This window comes from Cydia splendana, unplaced genomic scaffold, assembly GCF_910591565.1.
Source record: "Cydia splendana unplaced genomic scaffold, ilCydSple1.2 scaffold_45_ctg1, whole genome shotgun sequence".
Taxonomy (NCBI): Eukaryota; Metazoa; Arthropoda; class Insecta; order Lepidoptera; family Tortricidae; genus Cydia; species Cydia splendana.
The window spans coordinates 633,242-659,318 of NW_026946888.1; the positions used below are offsets into that span (position 1 = coordinate 633,242).

Here is a 26,077-nt window from a genome sequence, read left to right on the forward strand (position 1 = left end):
CAATTCCAGTCGCAGAGTCGTCGCCGTGTCGACACAGTTACCAGAAATGGGGAAGGGTCGACACATGACACAAAGTGACATAAAGTGTGGTCGCCGTGTGCACACATTGTTTCGGGTTTGCGACTACTTTATGCCAAAATCATTCGTTCATTCGTTCATTTTGTTCCTGTCAAATGGAAACTGTCAGATGGAAAAATACTTAAATAAAAATCAGTGACATTAATACGCCATCTCTAAAACGGATTACAAGACGTAATTATATATTGTTTGCATTTATATTACAATATGACTTAAATTATTATGGGGAATTAAACTGCTCGAGTGATTTGATAAACTAAGTGTAATATAATCAACGCGCCACCACATTGTTTTAGTTTAGCCGGAAATGAAATTGTTTACTTCTCAGTGCCTGTCTTCATAACTATATTATTTGAAGCATTTTTAGTACTTCGATGCGTATACTATACTTAAATAACAGAAATAACGCTTTACATACTACGAAACTTGTTAATTATGATGTATAAATATGGTTTAAGGCTGAGAAATATTGCAGTCACAAAGTAGTTGCAATGTTTCGACTTTGTGTCGACTCTGTGTTGACACATGACACGCGCTGTCAAAAGTAATAACAAAGTTACTGGTATGTTACTGGATTTGCAAAATGGCTCCTTGTGTTGATTTGTTTTCAGATATTCTCAAAGTGTAAAAATGCCGTGGTCAGAGATGGGCATTAATCGATTAACTGTTTATTCGACTAATTAATGGAATAAAAAAAGTTAATTCTCAAATTTTAATCGCGATTAGTTTAGTCGACCTAACATAGATTGAAATTGAATTAATCTGAATATTAATCGAATAAATTATCGATTAAATCTCGATTGAAAGTTGACAGGGGGCCATTTTTGTACGTAAAAATAATAGAAATGTCTTGCATGCAGATGGTAGCAAAACACTTTGTCATAAAAGTCGAGATGGGTGTCGATATATAGGTTTTAGGGAGTGCCGATTTCGAAAATAATGACCATTTTGGAATCCGAAATGGCGGCCATGCACTGTGTCATAAAAGTCGTCATGGATGTCGTTTTATACGTTTAAGGGGCCCCAATTTTGAAAATGATGACCATTTTGGAATCCAAAATGGCGGCCATGCACTATGCTATAAAGGGCATTTCTCAGGAGGGCCATTTTTACGTGTCCGGGGCAATAAATGATTGAATTTACTGTTCAATAAATCTGAATTAATTTAGGCATGATCTTCAGCCTATGTTCTGTCTGGGACACTATCAAATTATTTATTTATTATTTATATAATACAAGGAAAAAAAATTCAAATGCCAAAAATAATGTTCGGTGGGAGTGTCCCGCACCCAGATTTTATGAAACAAAAAATTATTACTCAAGATGGGGCATTAGATCGCAGTTATTATGGATAATCACGCATAAGGTATTAGTTAACTTATCATATTCTTTATATCACAATAATGTGTTTGCTCAACTCATTGAATAAAACCAAATTTACGATGTGTCCCGGGCTAGTGCCTGATTTCGGTGTAATTTGCAAAACATGTCGGTACTCCTTCAAAGTTGTAAACCAGGAACTCAGTGTCTCAAACATAGTATGCTTTAGTTGTGCCTTAACCGTTGAATAGAGTAGAGGTACAGTCACAGTATATTAAAGTGATTTTTTAAAGGTTTCACCGTCCTTCGGTGGGTTTGGTTCTATGTTTTTTTGAGATCGGTGGTGCAATTTACTCCGAAAGTTTCAGTGCATTTATCGTTATGCAAGTGCTTAAGGTGGATGTGTAGGGCTGTCCTGCCGACTAGCCACCAAAAGATGGCGTGATTGTGCACAAATTGCGGATTATCACTATTTCTTTCAAAACCCAAACAATTTTCTAAGATGTGTTAATATTGGCGCAAACAATAAAAAATATTACGTCTAAATCGAAATATATTCCACTCAACAGTGTCTCATTTCATCAAAATCTGACAAAACTGCAAAATATTGCAATTTCATGCATTCACGCACACTACCATATCCCCCAGTGTCAGTCTTGTGACCATTAAGCCAAAACAGACTAGAGGTCGCTAGTACAGAAGATGGCTTTTCTGATTACTCTCATTAGCTAACTAGGGACAAAAGTGTAAACTAGATGGCGCGGTGTAAGAGATGAATTTTTTTGCAAGATTAATTTAAGGTAAAGGCGCATCCAGACGAACTGAATTTAGCACCAGAATGGGCGGATTGTCTATGGTCACGGACGGTATATTCTGTAAGGCCTCGACAGACCTTGCTACAAATACCGGAATGGAACGGAAATCACATGCAATTATCGGTGAGGTATATAGAGGTCCATACAATAAATTCGTGACCGTATGCAGACCTTTATTATTCTTTTTTGCTCGACGCTGCCTTCGACTGCCATACATTTGTTATACTACCTACATAAGCAATACCCACATTATATGCACGTAGCGTACGTTTCGTGGCTCCTGGCCGAGGCGTTAGCTTGGTCCGATTTTAAGCTACCTACATTCCAAATTGTAAATTTCAAAGGTCACGATTACATACTTTCTACAATGTTTGTTTTCACACCGCAATCACGGACTAGTCTACTAGGACGAGCAATCGCCATATTGAGTAGCGTGACTTTATATTTAGTTCCCAAAAGTACAGCAGATGTCTCTAGTAGTGTCAAATGTTGCAAATGGTTGCAATAAGTGTGATTCTGTATTAATGTCATCTGACGGGTTTGAATGACAACTATCGTCATGCTCTCGTCTTGCCTCAATGTTGATAATAGATTTCGTGAGATGGCGCTTCGACCATACCCGTACTTGCCCGTACTGAGGGCCTACCGCGAACCACGTTCGACGTGTTGCCCCTCTGTCGCACTTGTAAATTTGTACGTAAGTGCGACAGGGAGGCAACACGTCGAACGTGGTTCGCAGTAGGCCCTCTGAATGCGTTTCGTTTGACGCATATTTTTTGAAGCTGTTTGATATTAAAAAAATATATAAATATATTCATACGGATAATAGCATTAGCGATGTCTTATTAATTTTAATAACTGTAATACATTTTTCTTTCACATAATATTAATGTTACCGACGCGCGGTAACACGATACATTACATTTAAGTATTTTTACCTATTTGTAATATATAAATAATATAGAAAAAGGCACGAAATTCAAATTTTCTATGAGACGATATCCCTTCGCGCCTACATTTTTCAAATCTGTCGCCTTTTTCTACTGACAAGATCTGCTTGACCAAGTATATTTGATAATTTTTCGCAAATTAAAGTTCTATTTTTCTACTGACATAATTATTTATTTACACTGGGTACCATGACAACCTCAAATATTATACTCGTAACATAATTATATTAATTATGTAATAAAAAGGTAAGTAATGCTGGATATAGTAACAGTTAACTACCTACAAAAAAGTGATAGATATCTTCGAAAAGTCGAATAGAGTTGGACCAAGGAAAGTTTGCAGCGATTTTGATAGCCCATGCAGTGCAAATGTTATGTACACGTCATAATTTCATAGAAGTTTGACATTTAAAGGCCTTTGCACACCGGCTTGCGTGTGCGTGACTTGCAAGGCCCCAACGTTGTCTGTTCACTTTGACGGCGCAGCAACTAGTATCTCTTCTCTCTCCTCGCTCTTTTAACAATGCCATTTGTCAAAAAAGGACAACCATACTGTTGACAAGATGAACTACTCAGAATCACGAGTTCTTTCTATCCTAATAGGAGAAAAAAAGTGTCCCAAGGTTTTTTTCCCATTCCGTTACCATTTTTTCATAGACTTTGTATGGCGGTTTCGGAATGGAAAGATCGAAAAATGTATGGAAATCTTTGGACACTTTTTTCTCCTATTAGGATCAAAAGAGCACATGATTCTGAGTAGAAATAACATAAAAAATCCCAATTTTGAAAAAAAAGTGTAGGGGACAACTTTAAATAAAATGGCCCATGTGTGCTCTTTTAGGGATGTGAAAAGTCGATTTTAATCATGTTATATATCGATAAACGCTACACAGTGGAACGAAATAGCTATTAATTGAAGCTTCAATATCTTCGTTAAACATAAACATAATTAAAATGCTAATGGATACTGAATATATTAGAAGACAAACAATAAGAATATAAAACTAAAACTAACTACAATTAAAATAATTAAAACTAAAAATTAAAAATACCTATCAAAATTTGGTGCCCTCGGGAGGGTGCCCAACACGCAGGCAGCGTTCCCGCGCTGGATTGCAATTGAAATTCTCTGCGCGAGAAAGCTGCCCGCGCGGGGGTCGCCCGTTGCCTCCCTCAACTAAAACTAACTACAATTAAAATAACTAAAACTAAAAATTAAAAATACCTATCAAAATTTGGTGCCCTCGGGAGGGTGCCCAACACGCAGGCAGCGTTCCCGCGCTGGATTGCAATTGAAATTCTCTGCGCGAGAAAGCTGCCCGCGCGGGGGTCGCCCGTTGCCTCCCTGTGGAGCATCTGTGCGCCTCTGCCCCACGAACCAAGCGTCTCGACGCCAAACGCGACGAAGTCGTATTGGGCGCCGAGACAGCTGTACTTGGCTACCTTTTGAGGCTCCCGAGTGTCCGCCGCCGCGCCAGCACGCCTGCTGGTCGATGGGACGTAGGACGCCGCTAGCGTGTCAGCGCAATATATTAGAATATAATAAAATAATTCAATTATTGCGGAACACATATTTTAGTAGGTATTTATGTATTTTAATTAAATATCTGAACTTTCCCTTCGTTCCCTGCTGGGGCGTGACGATAAAATTGTGATCTGATAACCACAATAAAGAATAAAAGCGTTTTTATTCATTTTAGGTATCGTTAAACCTTTGAAGTAAAATTAAAATTGCAAGAAATGTCGATAGTTTATCGTTATGACTTTATCGACATGGCTACAGCAAGGTGGAGTTACATTGTTAATCGTACACTAAACAAAAGTGGTTACAGTGACAGCTCGCTTAGACGTAATCTTTAAGTATATTATATCTATGGTGACGTGCACGTGCGCGTACGCCGCGCACACGCACACGTCATGCAAGCGGTGTGCCGTCTCTCATAAGGATCTGTATACTACAACGCCGAACGCGCACGTGCTCGTCACGCACACGCAGCCGCACAGTGAGGGATTTTCGATCAGTTTTGACCACCTTCGTTTTATATTTTTATTATATGCTTTATAATATTTTACATCCCACTGTAAAACTCCCGTGTGATTATCTTGCTTAGTTTACGTAAAATATTTTTTTTTTGTAGATGAGGTCAATGACCTTAAGAAATCATGTTTATCGGTTTATTTCCTAAAGTATTGTCAATGTGGCCGCAAGTTTTATTACTGAGTTTAAGTGAAAGATACTCAATAATTGTACAAAATATCAGCATCTTAATAGTGCCTTTGAATTAAAAGTTATAAGATGCTAAAGTTTTTTAACATTTTTTTTATTTCTCATATATTTTCCAATATTAGCCTTTTATTTTTTATAGAGTGTAATTAAAATAAGGTAAACTATCATCATACATCATCATCATATCAGCCTTTTATCGCCCACTGCTGAGCATAGGCCTCTCTTCGAGTACGCCACTTATCCCGGTCCCGAGCCAATCTCATCCAGAAGTGACCCGCAGTCTTCCGGATGTCATCCACCCAACGAGCCAACGGACGCCAGGCACTCCTTTCGTCTGTAAGCGGCCACCATTCCGTTAACATTTTGGCGCACCTGTCATCACTCTGCCTGGCAACATGTCCCGCCCAGCTCCACTTGAGTTTGGTAATGACGTATCCGACTATAATTCCTAAACTAAAATAGACTATAAACTATAATTCCTCAAAATTTCAAAAGCTAATCTTGCGGGATTTAGGATTTATAACATTTCTAAGTTTTTTTCCGATTTCTATGGAAATAGGGTTGTCAAGTTTGAAGTTAAGAAATAATACTTCAATAGGTATAGTTTTTGACAAAGAAAATTTTGAATTTAACTCTTTATTGAGAATTGTCATAATTCATCATCATTATCATCATCATCCGAATGAATAAGAATTTCTTCTTCTATCTTGCTGCTTTTGACAAAACCATGACATGTTTCGACAGCAATTTGTGTAACGTTCTTCACAGTCGTGTGTGAACTTGATAACAATTTTTTAGAGTTGCGTACCTCAAAAGGAAAAAACGGAACCCTTATAGGATCACTCGTGTGTCTGGCTGTCCGTCTGTCACAGCCTATTTTCTTCGAAACTACTGAACCAATTAAGTTGAAATTTGGTACACATATGTAAGTCTGTCACCCGAAGACGGACATGTAACGTAAATAAATTAATTTTTAACATAGGGGGCACTTTTGGGGGGTAAATGAGACGATTAAAAAAATGACCATTCCCCCCGCCCTTTAGATCCGAAACTACTGGGTCTAAAGTTTTGAAAAAAAAAATACACAAAATAGGTCTTTACCTATAGATGGCAGGAAAACCTATTAGAAATATGCAGTCAGGCGTAAGTCGGACTTAATTACTTAGTTTTTGATCTGACCCCTACGGGTTTTTAAAGACATTTCACTTACGTTTCACATCAAAAAATACATATACGAGGGACGCCTTCCCAACACCACATCATATTCTTCATCAGAGATATGTCACAGTGGCCTGATATGGCCGTTCGTTCTACTATAGAGTTAATGCTTTTCAGGCAAGCGTAACAACAAAATACTCTACACTCAAACAACAACGAAAACACACTAAACAATCTAAATACTTGATGTACCAAATAAATGCTTAATTATTACAACAATAAATATTTTATTGTGTTACTACGGTTTTCAGATACGGCCGCTTGTGTTTCATTTGGATTTACAGACATTTTAACTATGTAGGTACACCACCGGAGATAAAGGTGACAGCCCTGACCCAAATATTAAAAAATACATATTTCGGCAATCCTGCGTTATTTTCGTTCAATTTTTTTTTCAGTACTGCCTATCGTAGCATAGAACCGTTTTGTTTAGAAATAAAATGCTAAAATTGTAGGATTATCGAGAAAAAAAATTATTTTTCTATATGTAAAAAAATATATATATCGCCATTCTGGATCATAGATTAAACTTTTTTTTGATGAATGGAATACCTCAGAACAGCCCTAATAGATCTAAAATAGAATTTTTAAAAAAGATGCACGTAAAATGAGAAATTACATTTCTTAGGTTTCTATGGACATTTCTCGAGTTTTTGATTATCTCCAAAACTATGCATGATAAAATTTTGGACCTTCACTTTGAGCATTAATTTGATGAGGTTAATGCGATGAATTAAAAAATGAAGATAGTCAAAACTGATCGGAAATCCCACACTGTGAGCCGGTGTGCAATTATTGTGTGCCTTAAAATGACACTTGCACTGTATGGGCTATCAAAATCGCTGCAGACTTTTCTCGGTCTGACTCTAGGTAGTCATGTTAAAGAAAATGAATACAATATGTACTTATGTATACAATTCATCACAAATTACAATACCTATTGACATCTTCAAAAAGTGATTTATCCTGTCGGGCCTGATCAAATTGGTCGATTTGATCAGAAATGTAATTGGCGTCAATCTCCAAGTTTAGATTTATGGTGATATTAGAGCCCTCTAAATTGAAAAAATGCCCCAGAACGAAAATACTGGCCTCACAAATTGGTATTCTTGCGTCCGCACCTCATTTTATCGGTAATATCGTTCATTATCGGCGGGTGAATTCGGCGAGCCAAATTGGCGTTTGCGTCCACACCTCTCGATTCGATCGGGCAATTTAATCAGATTGGCGAAAAATTGTTTAATCTGGATACACCTTTACGTATCAAATATATCTTCGAAAAATCGAATAGGTAGTCATGTTTTCGGATATTTGGGACCGACCATGCACGACCACAGCGCCACCTAGCGAGCGCAACTTTCTATCTTTCTTTCGCGAGATATTCTGTCACAAAACTTTCAAACGAGAAGTAAGTAAACATCGTAATAATTTCAATGAAATCTAATGATGTTACAGTATATTCGACATTTTTGGACGATGGCTGTATTGACAATTACATTAGCATTGTGGTTTTCAGTTAAAATGAACGTGCTTGTGACGGGAACAGGGTTTCGTGCCATAACCCATGAAATTGTCTTCCAGCTCGAGACAATGAATAAGGGCAAAAATTTGGTGTTAGCTGGGCACGTACTGGAGGTGCAAGACATTTGGCAAGGCGCCAGGCCAGGAGCTACATAATCAAAGCCCGAGTGGTTCGTCAAGCCTCTGTGACGGCGACTGCGTACAAGGCAGCCTTAATTCTTAATATCAATCGTCATGTTACTAGTGTAACATGCGATTGTGTTTATTAAAAAAGTGGCAAATGCAAGCACATTGCAGCACTAATTTACTACATCAATCACCACCACTAAAACCAGCCAGGAACAAAAATGGGGCAAGCCAAGTGTCCCACAATTTACGAACGAAAAGTAATCCAAAGGGAGATACTTCCACGAAATGTATCCTACATCAAAGAAACACAAGTGTGAAGCTTTTCAGTTCGATGTCTCAGATTTAAAGGAAGATTGTGCCTTAAAACGTGTACTTACTGGAAGCTGCTGAAATAAATTGTACAGAAGATATTGAAATTTCCGTTAGCAAAGTTATCCAAAATTTAGTAGAACACACTGATATTAATATTCAAAAAGAAGATTGTGTTACATGTCTTGAAAACTTTAGTATTTTTAGAAAAGAGTTTGATGTGTACCAAAGTGAAGCTAGTCTAGTTATAGAAAAAACATTAAAAAACTTTTATGAAGCTAATATTGTGTTGGCAGATAAAGAAATTTTTAAATTATGTAGTGGCACAATAGAACAATCAATGTGTCAAGAGTGGTACTCGGCGAGGAGACTAAGAATTTCTTGTGTCAGAGTGATTTTTAGCAAAGATCAGCCTTGGTTGTGCACTAGTGTAGACGGTGTTGTTATACATATGCAATGAATGTGTCAGAATGTTAGTAGAAGTCCTGTATCTTGTAAAAACCAACCTATTGTAGATTTTGATAAACAACAATATAATTAGTGTAATATTTGCAGTTTGTGAATGATCAACCAGAACTAAAAAGAAGCAAACCATATTATATTATACCCAAATTCAAGTGCAAGTGTATGACACTGGTATGACTATTATATGTGTGATTTCTTTATATATTCACCAAAAGGTAGTTGTATTGTATAGTAAGAGCAGACAGAGACGAAGACTTTATTAAAGCAGCAATTCTAAAAAGTGAAGAATTTTACTTCGCTCATTATCTACCGCTCTTGTATTCTACAAGAACAAACCAAACTTTGAGTGAGAAAAACCAGCCAAAGCATAGTTTTACAGGTAAAAATATAATCAATACAATGTTAGGTAATTAACTTTTAAAATATGTAATAAAAGGTAAGGTACTACTGATCTCAATAAGTACAGTTAGCATCATTGTCATACAGGCATGAAGCATACTGATTAATTAAGTTTAGTTAAAAATAATAATTTATATGTTTAAATGTTGTTAACTCAAAATGTTTATTACTGTTTTTTTTTATATGTAAGTATAGTAAAGTAGCCGAATATTGCAGTATCACACTTTGTTAAAATTAGCAATACACATACCTAGCTGTAAGTAAGGAACTCAACATTTTAATATCTTAGAATCCTAGCATACCTAAATATTAACCTGACCTTATTTGATTGTTTTTGTTTTGTTTTAATGTTTGAATCTTTAGACTATGTTTGATTCTGATGTATGTATTGTCCCTATCGCATAAGCGTTTTGGCATCCTTAGCTGTAAGTTTATGCATGTGACTGAAATAAAGAAATATATGACAAATGGTATGTACAGTCGAGTTCATAAATATGTATAAATTTCTTTACCTTTATCCATTGTAATATGGTGAAAAAATGTACACACATTTATGAACTTGACTGTACATTAGACTTATGAAAATGTTGATCAGTCCAGTGCTTGGTCATATTAAACCCTAACCTGACTGACACATTTTCATAGGTCCACGGGCCCATGTTATAAATATGTGGCGGTCAATGTCTGTGGTTCCTTATGCTCCATGTGCAATAAGGGTCCTTCAGACATGAAAAGTCACATAATATTTACAGGTTTTGTGTGAAATAAAAACAAATTTAAATTAAAAATGTTTTAATAGCTTTTTAAATAATGTAAATATTGTAAAAAATAACTGTTGTTTTATTTGTTTGAAAATATAGGTGGTTGCAGGTTTACCAGTACACAACAAACATGTAATATATCATCAATATGATAAAATAAATTTACAGGTATTTTATGTAGTATCTGATAAATTTTTAAGTGCTGCATTATTCTTTCGGCATGAATTCTGACTCGAGCTATTTTATAAGTTGCATCGGTCTCTTCCCTTGTAAATTCACCTTTATTCTGGAGAAAATGTGGCATAATAATAGCAATTTCTTTTCCACTTTCATCAATTACCTTCTTTATTGCCGGAAATCCCTTATCAGCCAATACAATATCCCCATTTTCTAAGTAGTCGACTAATCCTGACTACCGTTATTTGGGAGACACTTTTTCTTTCACCACTTACTTGAACGAAATGAAGCCTCTTGGAGTAATACTAATAAGCACTTTTTATAGAGTGAGTAGCAATACACACGATTATCAACACTTGATGGTACTTCTATAGGAAACTCTGTACAATCAATAATGACTAGTGTTACTATACTCCGGACGGAAGCATTCTGGCATTGTCTGCTGCACAACATTTTTGTCTGGCCAAAAAACCTAATTTGATGTACCAGCTGCTATTTCTTCAACATACGAGCAGAATATTCTTGACACTGTTTTCCAGCAATTCAAAGTCACTTGTATTAGTTATATTAATAGCATTAACTGCTTCTATTTTTTTCGCGTTTCTTCGTTCCATATAACGTTGAAACCTCGATATTGCCGCATTTTCGTCAATCCGTTTTGTTTTTTACTGCGGGGGAAATATCCTTGGAACATAACTGGGACTGACTTGTTCATCAGCCTTTCTACCACCGATAAAGTGAGCACTGCAAATTGGGTGCCATAGAGATCCATCGGGACTGTAACAAAATAATTCACCGTTAAAACTTCATACGATTATAACATAAATCAAATGATTGCGTATTTAAGGAAGGTAATATGATTTTAGAGGTTAGGTTAGGTGACTTACTTTTTTGTCCTTACGGCAATTATCCATTTATTGCGCTGTTCTTGTTTCCACACTACTTTTGGAAATCTATAAAATTTGCAGTCACTACTTCTGCTAGTGTTTACACGATTAACAATAACACATCTTGCTGTGAAGTGAAGACCATTTTTATCTAAAACATCGAATGTTTACTGCAAAGCATAGCAACTAACTCACACAATGACACGTGTACAGATGCGCTGTTCACACATAGAAACGCAAATGATGCGGTAGTATACAAATTATTGCGCCATCTATCCGCTCGTATAAGAAAAACTAAGAACTACACCAACTACACCTAACAACTACAACGTCTACAACTCTTCTAGTGGCAGCGACCTCTTGCGGAATACACTACACAACCTACAGCCCGCTGAATGACAAACGCCATCTAAGTTTAATACAAAAATAATGTTTTCTTCCGGGGTACGCTACTCAATATGGCGATTGCTCGTCCTAGTAGACTAGTCCGTGCCGCAATGAATGATGAGTGTTTCCAAATGGTCCAAAAGAGCTTTTTCCAAAAAAAAAATAGACCTGAGTCTCACAGACCCTATATATTATAATAATTTGTTTATCTAGTTCTTCCAGCTCAAAATCACTGGCATATTCAATCCTGATAGTAAAAAAATCCTCTAAATATTTGTGGCTTTCCATTACAAATGGGTCCTTATACTTCAAGTGCAATAAGGTCCTTTCCAACTGAAATTCTTATAAAAAGGTTCTTATTGCACATGAAACATAATAAGGACCATTGCATTGTCTGAATGGAAAGCCACATTTGTATGGAAATTGTAGATTCCACTAAGTAGGTACGTCAAACCATGAAGTTATATTGTTTAAACTGGAGCGAGTTGTCAGTTTTTTTGCCATACTAATTTGAACCTTATCACCGAGACAGAATGTTGTTCGTACCAGACTAGAGAAAACGGTCCACATGAGATAGAAAAACCTGAGCCCTGTGTCTCACTCGCACATGTTGCCAATGTTAAAAAGATACCATTGTGATAGAAATTATATCAATATACTACTGAAATTCATTACCTTCTTATACTATTTTAGTGCTATATTCTAATTACAGTTCTGATATCTTTTAAGTAATTTGTTAATTATTATGATGTTAATATTATTAACTGATTAAGCCAAGCATGTGCGCAACAAAAAAAACAGTAAATTGAATATGGTAGAAATTGTAGTAACTTTGAATATTAATTGGTATCCCCAACTTGATGACGATTAGGGTCACCATGATGTCGGTACGATTTGGATCGGTCTTACAAAATTGTTATTTCCTACTTAATGTAAAAATAACTTTACCTAAATAGTATACTAATAAATAAATAAAGATATACTTATTTTGGCATGTTTAATTATTCGGTTCACGTAATGAGAGCTACATAATTGCCAAAAATTAAATCCGAAGTCCTTACATTACAGATTGGACATTACAGACTCATATTTTTATACATAGTATTTAATTACTGGAACGTTAATTCTAACTATTTATATATATGCAATCGATTCTATATAGGTTGGGCCGACATTTCCGTCAGTATACAAAAGCGGCAAATTTGAAAATGTTGTTTCAATTACAGATCTACGATGACGCTAACGCTTAAAGAATAGCTAAAGTATGCAAAAGGGAAGTCATCACGTATATGAACACACCATGAGTATGATATTGATAGTGATAGGTATTTTGTTAAATTATGAATTATGAAGAGCATAAATAGTGTAGAATGCCGGTTTACACAGTTAAATGTAAGTTTTTATTTCGTCGTGTGCTAATATTTTATCATTTTAGTCAATAATCAAGATAATTTCGTGTAAAAACATAAATTGTTACGCTACGCTAGGGCTTCACAAAATGACTAGTATCGATAACCAGTGGGCATAGTAATAATATAAATTTATTTGCGTTGCAAGTGTTGAAAGTAGGAATTAAATTCGCAACGAGTGGTGATAAATTCAAACACGACCGAAGGCAGCGTTTTTAATCGATACGATTTGCGAATTACCAAGTACAACTACAACGTTTTACCCGACCCTGGATATTTGTCTCGCTCTCTCTTATAGCTGTCTTTGATAGAAATAGAAAATATTTATTTGGCGTACAAAAACATACCTACATTACGGTAAGTACACCATAAAGTTAACAATACAGTAAACATACACCAAATAGGATGCCGCTCAGCATAAGCAGTGTCTGTAAGACACTACGCTGGTTTTCACCCAATACGTACGATGGACGTACGGCGGACCACCTTCCTCACAATAAACCACGATCGCATTGATCGCGATCCAATACGCCCATCCCATCTGTAACAGCTTTTATAACGACTAAAAGCTTTATAACGACTAAATTAAGTAAGGTTGTGTGAAGCGTTTTACAGAAGAGAAAAAAACTATATCCATCTCTTTTCTGGGGCAATTATACTAGCATAGGGTAAATACAGTATGATTCTCTCTGATTATGCACGAATGAGAAAAGATCCTGGCCAAACTATACATTCCATCTTATGCTAATATCCCACATTCATATGACTTATGGTCACCCTAATTAGAAAGAGATGGAGGGCTCAGGTTTGACCTCTCATGTGGACACACTTTTTGGCCAGTGTACACTATCCAGTTTACTCTCTACGTCCGTGCGTCAAACACGTACAAGTGAAGTACTAAAACGTGACGTAATGGAACGGACATCTCGGGACATTTTTTTAAGTGGTAGTACGGAATGCTGACGGTGTAGAATGAGCCCAAAAATGTGCATGGACACAAAATTAAATTTCAATGCAGAACTGAAATATTCATGTTTTAGTTTAGGGGAAAGTACCTACCTAACCTAATGCAAGCTTTAAAGCTACTATTCCATCCGCTTATACCGAGCGCGTCGAATGGGATGACCGCTTGGGCTAACCAGTATGGTCGTATTTTCCGATTATTCACAGTTCTTAGATCTCTAGAGGGTTCAGCCAAGATGCCAATCATTTGCGACAGAGAGACGTCAGAGTTTCGTTCGCTATGGCGCAAACGATTGATATCTTGGCTAGGCACTCAGTTCACACTACGTTGGACAGCGGTGAGAGAAACTCAATTCCCTAGTACTCGCCCGATATTTGTTTTACTCTGCCTGCTTATTAATTAACGATTGATCCGACTTTATTAGAAGTACTTATACATGCAGAGTGTAGTCTAGTCGACAAGTTCAAAATGGTGAAAAATAGAGATACTACTAAAAATACGTGTGATACCTGGATTCGGATGATGTATAGAAAAATGTATTCGAAGCGTTTATTAGAACACAAAAAAAATCAAAAGTTATAGACATAAAAGGCGGAAAAGAGAAGATACCGTCAACCGGGATGAATAGGGATGATAGGGGTGATAGGGAAGGTCTTCTAATAAGACCGCGTTTTCGCGTAGCAGCACGGGATATGGTAGCTGCTCTCACTGACCCAAGAAGAAAATCCACCCTGTATGTATACCTTTTCGTTGCCTGACCTAATATTAAGTAAGTTTCAATAATTGGTCAATGCACAAATTTATAATTCTTACGTGCTATTTAGTAGCTACTTCATAATACCGCATGAGTTTGTGCCGCACCATAACGATAGTACCTTGTAGTCGACCGGGGTACCACATTACGATATTATATAATAATAGTAGACAGTATTAACAGATTCTGCCCCATGTTCCGGCCCTGCCCAACCTTACGTGTAGCAGAGGAAGAAAGTTTGAAAGGGGCAGAATCTGTGAATACTGTCTACTATAATATAATAATGTGATACTCCGCTCGACCGCAATGGTATAATGGTTATATATTTTTTGATTCATATATATTTTATATAATTGTCACAAGATTTAAAAGAATTTTGGGTAATTCTTAACAGTACGGTTACCATCAGTTTGTCACTGACATAAACGCCGTCGAGAACGTAATTTACTTTCTATACATCCCGTTTGCACTAATATGCGAGTGCGAGCGAGATGTATAGAAAGTAAATTACGTTCTCGACGGCGTTTATGTCAGTGACAAACTGATGGTAACCGTACAGGAAATGAGTTCTGTGTCGAAACTTCGTAACAATTGTCATGTTTCTTGTGACAATTGTCATTAGCTTCGCCAAATAAGTACCTACCTACTTATTTATTGTATAATAGTATGCTGACTAGGTATTTTTTTACACTTAAATTTCATAGTTTTTTTAAATATTTACTTATCTTGAAAAAATTAAAAACTTCGTAATGTTGATTGATCAAGTGCGGGCTAAGCGTATTCAGTGCACTCCGCGAGCTCTTGAGATTTGCGTCAAAAATGGCGTGAATGGCCGCTAAGACCGAAATACTTGTTTTTAAATAATTATGTCATGCGTCGCCTGTTTGGGTTTGGATATGTATATGTAGGGCACATACTGACTGATACCATGGACAATATTGTATGTATGGCCATGGGACAAAACGGAAACGTACACATGCATTAGGGTATTTAGAGCCAGTAGACAGTATCATAACAACCGGTGTAGTGGTAGTGGTTACGAAGAAATTAACTAATTACGATTTTTTACTTTGGAGCAGCATGTATGTGTTAGTAGCTCCTGAGGTAACCTTCTTCGACCTTTCTGATTATCTTTCTTATTTATGACACTAATAAGATTCTGACTTTTAATAAACGTCATTATTGCCGCACATTTTCGAACAAATTGTTAAAAGCACTGCCAAGGATTAATACAATACAGGGTATATTGTTTCAAATAAATAAATCATTCATTATACATACCACATGCTACAAAGTATATTTCAGAGTTTTTCAGGGCGAAACATTATTCCATACTTTATTCATTTTAGGCCCTGGGTAATGTTTAAGTAATCATAACTATTACAACACAGTAAACTAAAGAAAATAAAAGTATTTTCTTATTGTACTATTAAATTAAAAAAAAAACAACATATGATTTTACCAAATTTGAGTATATTTACAAATAGGTACTTATTTTTTTCATTTTCACTGGTTCTGTTGTGGCCAGGTGATATTTAGGAGTTCACTCCCGTAGGCAGGATATCGGTAGCGGATGTTTGTGTTTGATGATCAGCTAAAAAGGATCAAAATAGATAATATTAACTAATAAGGAATGAGGATAATAAATTTTAAGAAAATCTAGTTGAGACTGGAATAGTTTTAAAGTTACTTAAAATGAAATTACTATACTTAAGTTTTTATATTATTTACAATTAATAAGCTTATTTATTTATTTAATAACATTTATACAACTTTATAACAAAACACTAAAACTTATATAAAAAAAAAACAATTAATTAAATTTGCCCTGTTACTATGTATGTTAGTTAGTGTATCTAGGTCAAATCTTGAAAGCTAAATTTAGGCTTACGGCTCGATTCGGAAAATGAATTAGATTTCTACTAGACTTCAACAAGTTACAATACGGATAATTTAAAGATATTTGTAAGGTAGATATGTCAAAGGTCATTGGGCGTTTTGTTCGGACATATGACCCACAGCCACGGACTAGTCTACTAGGACGAGCAATCGCCATATTGAGTAGCGTACCCCGGAAGAAAACATTATTTTTGTATTAAACTTAGATGGCGTTTGTCATTCAGCGGGCTGTAGGTTGTGTAGTGTATTCCGCAAGAGGTCGCTGCCACTAGAAGAGTTGTAGACGTTGTAGTTGTTAGGTGTAGTTGGTGTAGTTCTTAGTTTTTCTTATACGAGCGGATAGATGGCGCAATAATTTGTATACTACCGCATCATTTGCGTTTCTATGTGTGAACAGCGCATCTGTACACGTGTCATTGTGTGAGTTAGTTGCTATGCTTTGCAGTAAACATTCGATGTTTTAGATAAAAATGGTCTTCACTTCACAGCAAGATGTGTTATTGTTAATCGTGTAAACACTAGCAGAAGTAGTGACTGCAAATTTTATAGATTTCCAAAAGTAGTGTGGAAACAAGAACAGCGCAATAAATGGATAATTGCCGTAAGGACAAAAAAGTAAGTCACCTAACCTAACCTCTAAAATCATATTACCTTCCTTAAATACGCAATCATTTGATTTATGTTATAATCGTATGAAGTTTTAACGGTGAATTATTTTGTTACAGTCCCGATGGATCTCTATGGCACCCAATTTGCAGTGCTCACTTTATCGGTGGTAGAAAGGCTGATGAACAAGTCAGTCCCAGTTATGTTCCAAGGATATTTCCCCCGCAGTAAAAAACAAAACGGATTGACGAAAATGCGGCAATATCGAGGTTTCAACGTTATATGGAACGAAGAAACGCGAAAAAAATAGAAGCAGTTAATGCTATTAATATAACTAATACAAGTGACTTTGAATTGCTGGAAAACAGTGTCAAGAATATTCTGCTCGTATGTTGAAGAAATAGCAGCTGGTACATCAAATTAGGTTTTTTGGCCAGACAAAAATGTTGTGCAGCAGACAATGCCAGAATGCTTCCGTCCGGAGTATAGTAACACTAGTCATTATTGATTGTACAGAGTTTCCTATAGAAGTACCATCAAGTGTTGATAATCGTGTGTATTGCTACTCACTCTATAAAAAGTGCTTATTAGTATTACTCCAAGAGGCTTCATTTCGTTCAAGTAAGTGGTGAAAGAAAAAGTGTCTCCCAAATAACGGTAGTCAGGATTAGTCGACTACTTAGAAAATGGGGATATTGTATTGGCTGATAAGGGATTTCCGGCAATAAAGAAGGTAATTGATGAAAGTGGAAAAGAAATTGCTATTATTATGCCACATTTTCTCCAGAATAAAGGTGAATTTACAAGGGAAGAGACCGATGCAACTTATAAAATAGCTCGAGTCAGAATTCATGCCGAAAGAATAATGCAGCACTTAAAAATTTATCAGATACTACATAAAATACCTGTAAATTTATTTTATCATATTGATGATATATTACATGTTTGTTGTGTACTGGTAAACCTGCAACCACCTATATTTTCAAACAAATAAAACAACAGTTATTTTTTACAATATTTACATTATTTAAAAAGCTATTAAAACATTTTTAATTTAAATTTGTTTTTATTTCACACAAAACCTGTAAATATTATGTGACTTTTCATGTCTGAAGGACCCTTATTGCACATGGAGCATAAGGAACCACAGACATTGACCGCCACATATTTATAACATGGGCCCGTGGACCTATGAAAATGTGTCAGTCAGGTTAGGGTTTAATATGACCAAGCACTGGACTGATCAACATTTTCATAAGTCTAATGTACAGTCAAGTTCATAAATGTGTGTACATTTTTTCACCATATTACAATGGATAAAGGTAAAGAAATTTATACATATTTATGAACTCGACTGTACATACCATTTGTCATATATTTCTTTATTTCAGTCACATGCATAAACTTACAGCTAAGGATGCCAAAACGCTTATGCGATAGGGACAATACATACATCAGAATCAAACATAGTCTAAAGATTCAAACATTAAAACAAAACAAAAACAATCAAATAAGGTCAGGTTAATATTTAGGTATGCTAGGATTCTAAGATATTAAAATGTTGAGTTCCTTACTTACAGCTAGGTATGTGTATTGCTAATTTTAACAAAGTGTGATACTGCAATATTCGGCTACTTTACTATACTTACATATAAAAAAAAACAGTAATAAACATTTTGAGTTAACAACATTTAAACATATAAATTATTATTTTTAACTAAACTTAATTAATCAGTATGCTTCATGCCTGTATGACAATGATGCTAACTGTACTTATTGAGATCAGTAGTACCTTACCTTTTATTACATATTTTAAAAGTTAATTACCTAACATTGTATTGATTATATTTTTACCTGTAAAACTATGCTTTGGCTGGTTTTTCTCACTCAAAGTTTGGTTTGTTCTTGTAGAATACAAGAGCGGTAGATAATGAGCGAAGTAAAATTCTTCACTTTTTAGAATTGCTGCTTTAATAAAGTCTTCGTCTCTGTCTGCTCTTACTATACAATACAACTACCTTTTGGTGAATATATAAAGAAATCACACATATAATAGTCATACCAGTGTCATACACTTGCACTTGAATTTGGGTATAATATAATATGGTTTGCTTCTTTTTAGTTCTGGTTGATCATTCACAAACTGCAAATATTACACTAATTATATTGTTGTTTATCAAAATCTACAATAGGTTGGTTTTTACAAGATACAGGACTTCTACTAACATTCTGACACATTCATTGCATATGTATAACAACACCGTCTACACTAGTGCACAACCAAGGCTGATCTTTGCTAAAAATCACTCTGACACAAGAAATTCTTAGTCTCCTCGCCGAGTACCACTCTTGACACATTGATTGTTCTATTGTGCCACTACATAATTTAAAAATTTCTTTATCTGCCAACACAACATTAGCTTCATAAAAGTTTTTTAATGTTTTTTCTATAACTAGACTAGCTTCACTTTGGTACACATCAAACTCTTTTCTAAAAATACTAAAGTTTTCAAGACATGTAACACAATCTTCTTTTTGAATATTAATATCAGTGTGTTCTACTAAATTTTGGATAACTTTGCTAACGGAAATTTCAATATCTTCTGTACAATTTATTTCAGCAGCTTCCAGTAAGTACACGTTTTAAGGCACAATCTTCCTTTAAATCTGAGACATCGAACTGAAAAGCTTCACACTTGTGTTTCTTTGATGTAGGATACATTTCGTGGAAGTATCTCCCTTTGGATTACTTTTCGTTCGTAAATTGTGGGACACTTGGCTTGCCCCATTTTTGTTCCTGGCTGGTTTTAGTGGTGGTGATTGATGTAGTAAATTAGTGCTGCAATGTGCTTGCATTTGCCACTTTTTTAATAAACACAATCGCATGTTACACTAGTAACATGACGATTGATATTAAGAATTAAGGCTGCCTTGTACGCAGTCGCCGTCACAGAGGCTTGACGAACCACTCGGGCTTTGATTATGTAGCTCCTGGCCTGGCGCCTTGCCAAATGTCTTGCACCTCCAGTACGTGCCCAGCTAACACCAAATTTTTGCCCTTATTCATTGTCTCGAGCTGGAAGACAATTTCATGGGTTATGGCACGAAACCCTGTTCCCGTCACAAGCACGTTCATTTTAACTGAAAACCACAATGCTAATGTAATTGTCAATACAGCCATCGTCCAAAAATGTCGAATATACTGTAACATCATTAGATTTCATTGAAATTATTACGATGTTTACTTACTTCTCGTTTGAAAGTTTTGTGACAGAATATCTCGCGAAAGAAAGATAGAAAGTTGCGCTCGCTAGGTGGCGCTGTGGTCGTGCATGGTCGGTCCCAAATATCCGAAAACATGACTACCTATTCGATTTTTCGAAGATATATTTGATACGTAAAGGTGTATCCAGATTAAACAATTTTTCGCCAATCTGATTAAATTGCCCGATCGAATCGAGAGGTGTGGACGCAAACGCCAATTTGGCTCGCCGAATTCACCCGCCGATAATGAACGATATTACCGATAAAATGAGGTGCGGACGCAAGAATACCAATTTGTGAGGCCAGTATTTTCGTTCTGGGGCATTTTTTCAATTTAGAGGGCTCTAATATCACCATAAATCTAAACTTGGAGATTGACGCCAATTACATTTCTGATCAAATCGACCAATTTGATCAGGCCCGACAGGATAAATCACTTTTTGAAGATGTCAATAGGTATTGTAATTTGTGATGAATTGTATACATAAGTACATATTGTATTCATTTTCTTTAACATGACTACCTAGAGTCAGACCGAGAAAAGTCTGCAGCGATTTTGATAGCCCATACAGTGCAAGTGTCATTTTAAGGCACACAATAATTGCACACCGGCTCACAGTGTGGGATTTCCGATCAGTTTTGACTATCTTCATTTTTTAATTCATCGCATTAACCTCATCAAATTAATGCTCAAAGTGAAGGTCCAAAATTTTATCATGCATAGTTTTGGAGATAATCAAAAACTCGAGAAATGTCCATAGAAACCTAAGAAATGTAATTTCTCATTTTACGTGCATCTTTTTTAAAAATTCTATTTTAGATCTATTAGGGCTGTTCTGAGGTATTCCATTCATCAAAAAAAAGTTTAATCTATGATCCAGAATGGCGATATATATTTTTTTTTACATATAGAAAAATAATTTTTTTTCTCGATAATCCTACAATTTTAGCATTTTATTTCTAAACAAAACGGTTCTATGCTACGATAGGCAGTACTGAAAAAAAAATTGAACGAAAATAACGCAGGATTGCCGAAATATGTATTTTTTAATATTTGGGTCAGGGCTGTCACCTTTATCTCCGGTGGTGTACCTACATAGTTAAAATGTCTGTAAATCCAAATGAAACACAAGCGGCCGTATCTGAAAACCGTAGTAACACAATAAAATATTTATTGTTGTAATAATTAAGCATTTATTTGGTACATCAAGTATTTAGATTGTTTAGTGTGTTTTCGTTGTTGTTTGAGTGTAGAGTATTTTGTTGTTACGCTTGCCTGAAAAGCATTAACTCTATAGTAGAACGAACGGCCATATCAGGCCACTGTGACATATCTCTGATGAAGAATATGATGTGGTGTTGGGAAGGCGTCCCTCGTATATGTATTTTTTGATGTGAAACGTAAGTGAAATGTCTTTAAAAACCCGTAGGGGTCAGATCAAAAACTAAGTAATTAAGTCCGACTTACGCCTGACTGCATATTTCTAATAGGTTTTCCTGCCATCTATAGGTAAAGACCTATTTTGTGTATTTTTTTTTTCAAAACTTTAGACCCAGTAGTTTCGGATCTAAAGGGCGGGGGGAATGGTCATTTTTTTAATCGTCTCATTTACCCCCCAAAAGTGCCCCCTATGTTAAAAATTAATTTATTTACGTTACATGTCCGTCTTCGGGTGACAGACTTACATATGTGTACCAAATTTCAACTTAATTGGTTCAGTAGTTTCGAAGAAAATAGGCTGTGACAGACGGACAGCCAGACACACGAGTGATCCTATAAGGGTTCCGTTTTTTCCTTTTGAGGTACGCAACTCTAAAAAATTGTTATCAAGTTCACACACGACTGTGAAGAACGTTACACAAATTGCTGTCGAAACATGTCATGGTTTTGTCAAAAGCAGCAAGATAGAAGAAGAAATTCTTATTCATTCGGATGATGATGATAATGATGATGAATTATGACAATTCTCAATAAAGAGTTAAATTCAAAATTTTCTTTGTCAAAAACTATACCTATTGAAGTATTATTTCTTAACTTCAAACTTGACAACCCTATTTCCATAGAAATCGGAAAAAAACTTAGAAATGTTATAAATCCTAAATCCCGCAAGATTAGCTTTTGAAATTTTGAGGAATTATAGTTTATAGTCTATTTTAGTTTAGGAATTATAGTCGGATACGTCATTACCAAACTCAAGTGGAGCTGGGCGGGACATGTTGCCAGGCAGAGTGATGACAGGTGCGCCAAAATGTTAACGGAATGGTGGCCGCTTACAGACGAAAGGAGTGCCTGGCGTCCGTTGGCTCGTTGGGTGGATGACATCCGGAAGACTGCGGGTCACTTCTGGATGAGATTGGCTCGGGACCGGGATAAGTGGCGTACTCGAAGAGAGGCCTATGCTCAGCAGTGGGCGATAAAAGGCTGATATGATGATGATGTATGATGATAGTTTACCTTATTTTAATTACACTCTATAAAAAATAAAAGGCTAATATTGGAAAATATATGAGAAATAAAAAAAATGTTAAAAAACTTTAGCATCTTATAACTTTTAATTCAAAGGCACTATTAAGATGCTGATATTTTGTACAATTATTGAGTATCTTTCACTTAAACTCAGTAATAAAACTTGCGGCCACATTGACAATACTTTAGGAAATAAACCGATAAACATGATTTCTTAAGGTCATTGACCTCATCTACAAAAAAAAAATATTTTACGTAAACTAAGCAAGATAATCACACGGGAGTTTTACAGTGGGATGTAAAATATTATAAAGCATATAATAAAAATATAAAACGAAGGTGGTCAAAACTGATCGAAAATCCCTCACTGTGCGGCTGCGTGTGCGTGACGAGCACGTGCGCGTTCGGCGTTGTAGTATACAGATCCTTATGAGAGACGGCACACCGCTTGCATGACGTGTGCGTGTGCGCGGCGTACGCGCACGTGCACGTCACCATAGATATAATATACTTAAAGATTACGTCTAAGCGAGCTGTCACTGTAACCACTTTTGTTTAGTGTACGATTAACAATGTAACTCCACCTTGCTGTAGCCATGTCGATAAAGTCATAACGATAAACTATCGACATTTCTTGCAATTTTAATTTTACTTCAAAGGTTTAACGATACCTAAAATGAATAAAAACGCTTTTATTCTTTATTGTGGTTATCAGATCACAATTTTATCGTCACGCCCCAGCAGGGAACGAAGGGAAAGTTCAGATATTTAATTAAAATACATAAATACCTACTAAAATATGTGTTCCGCAATAATTGAATTATTTTATTATATTCTAATATATTGCGCTGACACGCTAGCGGCGTCCTACGTCCCATCGACCAGCAGGCGTGCTGGCGCGGCGGCGGACACTCGGGAGCCTCAAAAGGTAGCCAAGTACAGCTGTCTCGGCGCCCAATACGACTTCGTCGCGTTTGGCGTCGAGACGCTTGGTTCGTGGGGCAGAGGCGCACAGATGCTCCACAGGGAGGCAACGGGCGACCCCCGCGCGGGCAGCTTTCTCGCGCAGAGAATTTCAATTGCAATCCAGCGCGGGAACGCTGCCTGCGTGTTGGGCACCCTCCCGAGGGCACCAAATTTTGATAGGTATTTTTAATTTTTAGTTTTAGTTATTTTAATTGTAGTTAGTTTTAGTTGAGGGAGGCAACGGGCGACCCCCGCGCGGGCAGCTTTCTCGCGCAGAGAATTTCAATTGCAATCCAGCGCGGGAACGCTGCCTGCGTGTTGGGCACCCTCCCGAGGGCACCAAATTTTGATAGGTATTTTTAATTTTTAGTTTTAATTATTTTAATTGTAGTTAGTTTTAGTTTTATATTCTTATTGTTTGTCTTCTAATATATTCAGTATCCATTAGCATTTTAATTATGTTTATGTTTAACGAAGATATTGAAGCTTCAATTAATAGCTATTTCGTTCCACTGTGTAGCGTTTATCGATATATAACATGATTAAAATCGACTTTTCACATCCCTAAAAGAGCACACATGGGCCATTTTATTTAAAGTTGTCCCCTACACTTTTTTTTCAAAATTGGGATTTTTTATGTTATTTCTACTCAGAATCATGTGCTCTTTTGATCCTAATAGGAGAAAAAAGTGTCCAAAGATTTCCATACATTTTTCGATCTTTCCATTCCGAAACCGCCATACAAAGTCTATGAAAAAATGGTAACGGAATGGGAAAAAAACCTTGGGACACTTTTTTTCTCCTATTAGGATAGAAAGAACTCGTGATTCTGAGTAGTTCATCTTGTCAACAGTATGGTTGTCCTTTTTTGACAAATGGCATTGTTAAAAGAGCGAGGAGAGAGAAGAGATACTAGTTGCTGCGCCGTCAAAGTGAACAGACAACGTTGGGGCCTTGCAAGTCACGCACACGCAAGCCGGTGTGCAAAGGCCTTTAAATGTCAAACTTCTATGAAATTATGACGTGTACATAACATTTGCACTGCATGGGCTATCAAAATCGCTGCAAACTTTCCTTGGTCCAACTCTATTCGACTTTTCGAAGATATCTATCACTTTTTTGTAGGTAGTTAACTGTTACTATATCCAGCATTACTTACCTTTTTATTACATAATTAATATAATTATGTTACGAGTATAATATTTGAGGTTGTCATGGTACCCAGTGTAAATAAATAATTATGTCAGTAGAAAAATAGAACTTTAATTTGCGAAAAATTATCAAATATACTTGGTCAAGCAGATCTTGTCAGTAGAAAAAGGCGACAGATTTGAAAAATGTAGGCGCGAAGGGATATCGTCTCATAGAAAATTTGAATTTCGTGCCTTTTTCTATATTATTTATATATTACAAATAGGTAAAAATACTTAAATGTAATGTATCGTGTTACCGCGCGTCGGTAACATTAATATTATGTGAAAGAAAAATGTATTACAGTTATTAAAATTAATAAGACATCGCTAATGCTATTATCCGTATGAATATATTTATATATTTTTTTAATATCAAACAGCTTCAAAAAATATGCGTCAAACGAAACGCATTCAGAGGGCCTACTGCGAACCACGTTCGACGTGTTGCCTCCCTGTCGCACTTACGTACAAATTTACAAGTGCGACAGAGGGGCAACACGTCGAACGTGGTTCGCGGTAGGCCCTCAGTACGGGCAAGTACGGGTATGGTCGAAGCGCCATCTCACGAAATCTATTATCAACATTGAGGCAAGACGAGAGCATGACGATAGTTGTCATTCAAACCCGTCAGATGACATTAATACAGAATCACACTTATTGCAACCATTTGCAACATTTGACACTACTAGAGACATCTGCTGTACTTTTGGGAACTAAATATAAAGTCACGCTACTCAATATGGCGATTGCTCGTCCTAGTAGACTAGTCCGTGCCGCAATGAATGATGAGTGTTTCCAAATGGTCCAAAAGAGCTTTTTCCAAAAAAAAAATAGACCTGAGTCTCACAGACCCTATATATTATAATAATTTGTTTATCTAGTTCTTCCAGCTCAAAATCACTGGCATATTCA

At 36.1% G+C, this 26,077-nt stretch overlaps 2 long non-coding RNA genes across 2 annotated transcripts; one reads left to right on the plus strand and one right to left on the minus strand.

Moving 5' to 3' along the window:
* Positions 1-10,968: 10,968 nt before the first annotated feature.
* LOC134805604 (uncharacterized) lies at positions 10,969-11,411 on the minus strand. Its single transcript, XR_010146331.1, has 2 exons — positions 11,257-11,411; positions 10,969-11,146 (listed from the first exon to the last, which is right to left on the minus strand). It is a non-coding gene; the product is annotated as an uncharacterized LOC134805604 (long non-coding RNA).
* Positions 11,412-17,129: 5,718 nt separating this feature from the next.
* LOC134805603 (uncharacterized) lies at positions 17,130-17,572 on the plus strand. The gene is made up of 2 exons (XR_010146330.1): positions 17,130-17,284; positions 17,395-17,572. It is a non-coding gene; the product is annotated as an uncharacterized LOC134805603 (long non-coding RNA).
* The last annotated feature ends 8,505 nt before the right edge of the window (positions 17,573-26,077 follow it).